Genomic DNA, 8,538 nt, shown 5'->3' with positions numbered 1-8,538 from the left:
GCGCTTTCGTTTGATGCATGTAAAATTACACTACCGCTAGGTTTGCTACTAAAAGTTATATTTACCGCAATTAAAACTATACTTTTTTCCTTCTAAACTTTAAAATCGATTTTCTCAAAAACTATAAGGTCTTTTTGAAAAATTGTTTTTTCCTCTTATTCCTAATGATCTCCTTAACATATCCTGCAAATTTAGGGTTTCTAGCATTTAAGGTGGATTTGCTATTAACCATTAAAGTCGGCAGGTTTTTAAATGTGTTTTTTTTTTCCTTTGAAACTTTAAAATCGATTTTCTCAAAAACTATAAGGCCGATTTGAAAATTTTTTTTCCTCTTGTAGCCACTGGGGGCCCCTACAAGCTCTAGGGCCCTGGGGCAGCTGCCTCCTTTGCCTTAATGGTAGCGCCGGCCCTGATTACAATTATAACAAGGGCCCGGTGCACACCAAAACCCGCTAGCAGATCCGCAAAATGCTAGCAGATTTTGAAACGCTTTTTCTTATTTTTCTGTAGCGTTTCACCTAGCATTTTGCGGTTTTGTGAAGCGTTTTTGGTGTAGTAGATTTCATGTATTGTTACAGTAAAGCTGTTACTGAACTGCTTCTGTAATAAAAACGCCTGCAAAACCGCTCTGAACTGCCGTTTTTCAGAGCAGTTTGCATTTTTCCTATACTTTACATTGGAGGCAATCCAAAAAATGCCTCACCCCGGGAGTATGCGTTTCTGCAAAACGCCTCCCGCTCTGGTGTGAACCACCCCATTGAGATACATTGACCAAGCGTATCTGCAGCCGCAAGCGGCTGCAAAAACGCCAAAAGACCCGCTCGGTGTGCACCAGCCCAAATAAAGGCTTGAAATATCCTGCTTTGCATGTAATGAGTCTATTTCATATACCGTATTAGTTTCACCTTTTAAGTTGAATTACTGAAATACGGTAAATAAACTTGTGCACTAAATTCTAATTTTTCGAGTTTCACCTGTATTTTATTGTAATCAATGCAAAGTATCTAGCTGTCCTGGTCATCTGCCCATATTACTGTTAGCCACAGATCCTGAAAACAAGCTTGCAGATCAGATGTTTGACTGGCTGTGCCACATGCTTGTTTCAGGTTTGTAATTAAGAAACCACTGATAGATCAGCAAGACGCCAGGCAACTGGAATTTTTAAAAGATAATGAACATTGCAGCCTCCATATCCCTCTCACTTCAGGTGTTTTTTAGTGAAGTGTTTGCAATGCCTAGTGTGCCCTGAAGGGCATTAGTTATACTGTTACCGCAAAAGTGGTGCAACACTTCAAAGCAGAACTCCGGTGAAGGAGAAAATCATCTGTTCACCTCTCCAGTAAGGCTTCTGGTTGTCCCCAGTACACCTCTTTCCTCCGCTGATCTTCTCTTCTACAGCAATGAAGAACCTGTGGACATGTTTGCCAAGATGGCCGCAACATCTCACCTATCTGGTAACAGACACTATGGGAAGGAATGAGTTGAAGCTTTAATTGACAAGGCTGTTACCCTCTTACTTTTCCTGCGATCAGAACTTGTGAGGTGGACAGCTCAGAAGATTCTGAGACATTCGACTAAGATCAACTGTGACAGCAGAAGGAGAAGAGTGAGGAGTAAAGAAAGAGATCTGAGAATCAGATGATTCTGATTAGGGATGAGCTCTGAATTCCAAATGTAATGGAGGCTTTACACTTGCACGCCGCAGCAAGGGGGGGGGTAACTCACCCTTGTCGCCACCTCTAACCACTGCGCTCCACGTCATGTTTCATCATGTTCTATCACTCCTATACTTCCTGCTTCAAGACTGGAAGGAGGAAGTATCAGAGTTATGTGGAACACAACATGGAGCGCAGCCAGTTTGAGAAAAGGGTGAGGTACTCAGAGGCAGGACAAGGTCCACCAGCACCCAAGGCTGAGACACCAAAGTGCGCCCATTCATCCCCCCCACCCCAGCCGTCACACACTGATTGCTATTAGACTAAGAGGTGCCACAGGGCCCACAACCTCCCCAACACCTTCATATCTAGTTATCTGGCTTGCAGTCACTGCTATGTATCCCCTTTTCTTATTTCTTCCTGCTTCAAACACAATTAGGAATGACAGCTGAATGAATTGTGCGCCCCCTCCTACACTGCGCCCTGAGGCTGGAGCCTCTCCAACCTATGCCTCGGCCCGGCCCTGGAGGTACTTGCTGGTCAGAGCTGGAGATAAATACCGAACACTTTTACTTGATTTACCAAATGCTTTAATCTTTATGAATTGCAATTTCTTGAAGTATTTACCTCACTAGTCAGTAATTTACCTTACTTGCTGGTTTAGTAAATTGGAATTTGATCAGTAAAATCAGCTGTTTTCTGCATTACCGAATGCATTAATGCTCAGCCAACTGAGGCCATTGTGTGTATTTGACTTCTGGATCCTCTTATTTTTTTCCTCTAGCTTTTCTCCCAAGAGATACATTTCCTTTTGATCTACAAACAAAAAGACACCAGATGTAGCCGAGAAAAATAATTTTTGTTATAAAAGGGTGCCTGTTATAGCCAAGAAAAATGATAGAGTGCTAGATAGAGCCCATTATTGTTATAAAAGGATGCTGGTTAAAGCCGAGATATTACTATGACCTAACTTCTACCTACTCTCACACAGAACCCCCCCCCCCCCCCCCGGTGCTGTCTATCCCTAAGATCCCCTCCCCCCGGTGGTGCCTAACCCTAAAACCCCCTTTCCTAACGCCTAACCCTAAACCCCTTTCTCTGCTGCATACGATAAATAATAAAATCATAATCCTCAAAACAATTGTAAAAATGATTTACAAAAAAAAGTAGAATATCAAAACGTTGAAAAGTTAAAGCGCTCATTTTCAAAAATGATAATTGTCAAAATGAATTTCAAAACAATATTTTTCAAACCATTAATTCTGAAAATGAAAAATTTCGGCTTGGCGCCAAAATCGTCCGGTATTGAACATTAGAGTGCGCCCAATTTTCCTGCTTCCTCACCAAGCTGCCTCCCCCAAGCGCATTCCTCCATGGGACCTTCATGGCCCCCTCTTGTATTTATATGCACATCCCAAAAATGTCATTAAAAATGTACAGCTGGATTGTATTTGTGGTTTAGATAAAATTGCTGTGAGTGACGATGAAGATTTCAACAAACGTCACAGACAAATATATAAAAGGCTTTGTGATAAAGGAGGCTATAGTGAAACGGTGCTCAGAAAAGCTTTTAATAGAGCTTAATCCAGTAGATGAAGAGATTTGATTTTTGGTGTCAGTAAATTACAGTGGAATGAACAAAGTAATGCTTTGGTGTAGAATGGTGTAGAATTCATATTTCTGCTCCTTGGCGACACCCTTTTGTGAAGAACATAATCAAATCCAGCAGATTCTGAATAAGCGCTGGAACATTCTAAAAAATGATGATCGATTAGAATCCATTATTCCTCCTTCACGTGGTAAGATGAACAGTGTAGTAGCATGCAATCCAGCCAAAGATCTGACGGTCAATTTAATGCAGCCGGGGGAAGAGAATAGGTGGACCTGAACAAGGAACTTCTCAGAACCTCTCTGCTCTAAAAGATGAGCAACAGCATAATAATCTTTAAAGTGACACTTAAAGGGATACTGTAGGGGGGTCGGGGGAAAATGAGCTGAACTTACCCGGGGCTTCTAATGGTCCCCCGCAGACATCCTGTGTTGGCGCAGCCACTCCCCAATGCTCCGGCCCCGCCTCCGGTTCACTTCTGGAATTTCTGATTTTAAAGTCAGAAAACCACTGCGCCTGCGTTGCTATGTCCTCACTCCCGCTGATGTCACCAGGAGTGTACTGCGCAGACACAGACCATACTGGGCCTGCGCTGTGCGCTCTTGATGACATCAGCGGGATCGAGGACACGGCAACGCAGGCGCAGTGGTTTTCTGACTTTAAAGTCAGAAATTCCAGAACTGAACCGGAGGCGGGGCCGGAGCATCGGTGAGCGGCTGCGCGGGCACAGGATGTCTGCGGGGGAACATTAGAAGCCCCGGGTAACTTCAACTCATTTTCCTCCAACCCCCCTACAGTATCCCTTTAAGTAAAAAAAAAAAGAAAAAAAGAGTTGTACTCACCTGGGGCTTCTATCGGCCCCCTGCAGCCATCCTGTGCCCTCGCTGTCTCGTTCGGATCCTCCTGTCCCCCGCCGGAAGCTACTTTCACTTTCAGCGAAATCGTCTGCTTCTTCGCGTTCCTTTCTGCAATAGTAGTATAGAGGGCGCTATTGCGGACAGGAGCGAGTAGAAGCAGACGCGTGGCCAGGCCTGTCAGGTCTATTGCCGAAAGTGAAAGTAGCTGCCAGTGGGGGACAGGAGGTGCTGATCGAGACTGCGAGGGCACAGGATGGCTGCAGGGGGCTGGTAGAAGCCCCAGGTGAGTAAAACTCTTTTTTTTTTTTTTTTTTTTTTTTTTTACTTAAGCATCACTTTAAACAAAAACATTTCTTTGTTACAGCTGGTACAAATCTTGCAATAAATCTGCAGTGTGTCTACTTCCTGCTTTCATGGAAACAGACGTAGGGTTAACATCCTGTGTTTACAAATTATTTGATCTGCCAAGGCAACCAGCTGACTCAGCTAAAATCAATTTACAACTTGTGATTAGTCGCAGATTATGGGGAATTAGAGTGGCTAAACTCTCTAAATGCATTTTTCTATGTATTCCTTTTGTCCTTTGCAAGAGTTTAAGTCCATTTTAACCACTTCAGCCTTCAGTGTTGTTTCACATTATGCATCTGAGCATCTTTCACCACCCATGAATTCGCCAATAACTATCACTACTTATCACAACTAAATGATCTATATCTTGTTTTTTTCCGCCATCATTTAGGCTTTCTTTCGGTGGTACATTTTGCTAAAAATTATTTTACTATAATTGCATTTTAATAGAAATATTAAGAAACACATTTTTAAAAATTCATTATTTCTCAGTTTTTGGCCATTATAGTTTTAAAATAACATGCTACCATAATTAAAACCCATATATTTTATTTGCCCATTTGTCCTGGTTATTATGCCATTTAAATTATTTCCATATCACAATGTATGGTGCCAATATTTTATTTGGAAATAAAGGTGTATTTTTTCAGTTTTGTTGTGTCCATCACTATTTACAAACTCATAATTTAAAAAATAATAGTAATATACCCTCTTGACATGCATATTAAAAAAGTTCAGACACTAAAGTAACTATTTAAGTTTTATTTTAGTATTTTTGGGGGAGTGTGGGAAGTAAGTAGTTAATTATAAATGAAAGTGTGGGTATGTTTCTAGGCGTCCTGTAAGCGTACTATTTACGCTTACAGGAAGTGAAGAGCGAATGTGTAACTTAGAACGCTTCTCATAGAAGCCAGTGATCGACCTAATGGGGACTTAGATCAATGAATGCGTTCCCATTCATTGATCTCCAGGCTAATGGGCGGCAGCGAGAACGTGCGCGGGAGCATGTGCGATCGGCCACAGGGGCAGCCTTTTGGACCTAGCAGCTATATCCAAAAGGGTTAAAGGACAACTGAAGTGAGAAGACTATGGGGGCTGCCATGTTTATTTCCTTTTAAATAATACCAGTTGCCTGGGAGCCCTGCTGGTCTGTGTGGCTGCAGAAGTATCTGAATAATACCAGAAACAAGCATGCAGCTAATGTGTCAGATCTGACAATAATGTCAGAAATGCCCAATCTGCTGCATGCTTGTTCAGGGTCTATTGATGAAAGCATTAGAGGCAGAGGGTCAGCAGGGCTGCCATGCAACTGGTATTGTTGTTAAAAAGGAAATAAACATGACAGCCTCCATATACCTCTCTCTTCAGTTGTCCTTTAAGTAGTTAAGATTGTACCATGATAGGACGCACCTGACTGAGCTCCGTCGAGATATTTGCCAAAAGCATCCTTGGCTGCCATTTCACAGCCCTTTTGCCCTTTCCTCCTGAGGCTGCACTCGGGTACGGCCACCAAGAAAACCTGTAAGTTCTCTCGGGGAACGGAATCTGCTACTTCCTCTCTGGTCCAGGTGGCTCAAAAATCTGTAATCTTGCACGCTGCAGGCTCGCCTAAGGGCATCATGGTCAGATTAGCTCAGCTGGACTCTAAAGCTCTTCTAGCTTTTTTTTTTACAAATTACCTTTGAACAGCTTCCACCACTACTGTAACACTGCATAAAACTGTATTCTAGTACAAGCAAAAAAAAAAAAAAAAAAGCTTTATGAATGTTCCACAATAGAGATGTTTTTTACAGCATGTGCAGAGCTAGATTGTTGGCTAACTTCCTGTTTTAAAGTAAAAATGTACTCAAGCATAACAAAGGATTATGGAAAATCTGGGAAGAAATCCAGCTTTTTCCATTTGGCACTGAGAAGCATGTCAAGTAAGTTGACTCCTGCTGACTGCAATATATTGTACTAGCCGACCCGCGGCATAGCATACGCCGCATAAGAGGGTAGAGGGCAGGAAGGGGGTATTGGGCACAGCGGCGGGGAGGGGGGTTGGACCCCCCTCTACTGGGTCCCCCATGTGTGCTCTACCTCCAGCTTAAGCTCAGCAGGAAACCCCCCCCCCCTCACCTGGGTCCCCCATGTGCACTCCCCCTCCTGCTTAAGCTCAGCAGGAACCCCCCCCCCTCACCTGGGTCCCCCATGTGCGCTCCCCCTCCTGCTTAAGCACAGTAGCAACCACCACTATTAGTAAGAGGCAGCGGGCGGGGATGACTCACCTCTTCCGTGTTCCATCGTGCGTTCCACTGTCGTCACTTCCTGCAATGCCGCACACTGTATTGGTGTAATTTGCCTTTTTAAAAGAGAAGGAAATATGCAATAATTCAGCTATAAGTGAATAGGAATGCTCGGTAAATTCAGTGGAATTGTTAACCTTTTAAACGGAATTCCGCGGAAATTTTATTATTTCCGCGGAATTCCGTAATAAGACTAAAATCTCTTCTCTCTCTCTTCCTCCTCCCATCCATCCTCTTATATTATGCTGTAGGGAATTGCAGCTTTTCAAAACAGCTTACATACCATAGCTGGGATTAGAAAGAACCCAGGCCTCAGTGTGTAGTAGGTATCTGTCTTACCCACTAGACCATCAACCACACTACATGCTAAAGCTGGCCTAGCATGTACCATACTACCATTATGATCAATTCAATAGAAAAAATAGAATGATTAAGGATTTGTTCTTTTTGAAAAGCCAGCTTACATACCATAGCTGCAATTAGAACCCAGATCTCAGTGTGTAGTAGGTATCTGTCTTACCCAGTAGACCATCAACCACACTACATGCTAAAGCTGGCCTAGCATGTACCATACTACCATTATGATCAATTCAATAGAAAAAGTGGGATGATTAAGGATTTGTACTTTTTGAAAAGCCAGCGTACATACCATAGCTGGAATTAGAACCCAGGCCTCAGTGTGTAGTAGGTATCTGTCTTACACACTAGACCATCAACCACACTACATGCTAAAGCTGGCCTAGCATGTACCATACTACCATTATGATCAATTCACTAGAAAAAGTAGGATGATTAAGGATTACCCCTTTTCACCCTTGGTAAGCCAAGCAAGCATCCAGAGCCGCTGGTATATAGTAAGCATATAGCTTTATATTTTACATAGTCATATCAAACCCACATGTAGACAGCCTGTTTCAGACTTTTGGTCCGCATCAGTACATGGCAGGGATTGATACTGCTGTATGAGATAGGGCTTGGACCAGTACAACAGAGTAGCCAAGCAGCTCAGGGTGACCCAAACCACCCGGAGTGCATAGGGGGATAAAAGGGACCAAAAAGACCTCCTACTAAAAAAAGCAAAGCTTGGTGTAATTTGCCTTCCTAAAACAGAAGGAAATATGCAATAATTCAGCTATAAGGGAACATTTGTGGTTACCCACAATGCACTGCTACTGAATATGCAATATGCAAATTATCCCTCTTTGCCCTTGGTTTGATAAGACACTACTTCTTCTTCTTGCTTGGACCAGCCCCTTCTTCTTGCTTGGACCGGCCCTGGGGGCAGGGCGCTACTTCTTCTTCTTGCTTGAAGGTTGAGGCACTTACTCTATTATATATATAGATAGATATAGAAATCTGATTGTTGACTATGGGCTGCACTGCCTTGCATAGCGTCCGTAGGGCATGCTCTTTGTCCTAGCAAATAAGCTGTTACCTTGTCATGCTCGTATCAGTTCCCTGAAATGAGAGCCTACTCAGCAAAATATTTACACACCCAGTGTAGCTAAGGATTTATCTGTGCAATCTCACCAAACTAAACTATTTCTTCACCACCCGACACCCTTTCTGGATTCTACTGGACAGTGCACTTTATTGTGACATACCTCTGGGACTGTTTTGTTACACCTATGGAATTTATTTTTTTTTGTATGTGACTAAACGTGCACAGTGTAGGAAATTATTATTTCACCTCTGCTAAGTTTTGTACATTTGCCGACTTACAAAGACAGGAACAGTTTGTATTTTTATGGTAATATGGTGCATTTTTTAACCACTTCAGGTTC

Source organism: Hyperolius riggenbachi, chromosome 1, assembly GCF_040937935.1.
Source record: "Hyperolius riggenbachi isolate aHypRig1 chromosome 1, aHypRig1.pri, whole genome shotgun sequence".
Lineage (NCBI taxonomy): Eukaryota > Metazoa > Chordata > Amphibia > Anura > Hyperoliidae > Hyperolius > Hyperolius riggenbachi.
The sequence above is the reverse complement of the archived record's forward strand: the minus strand, read 5'-3'. Positions refer to the sequence as shown.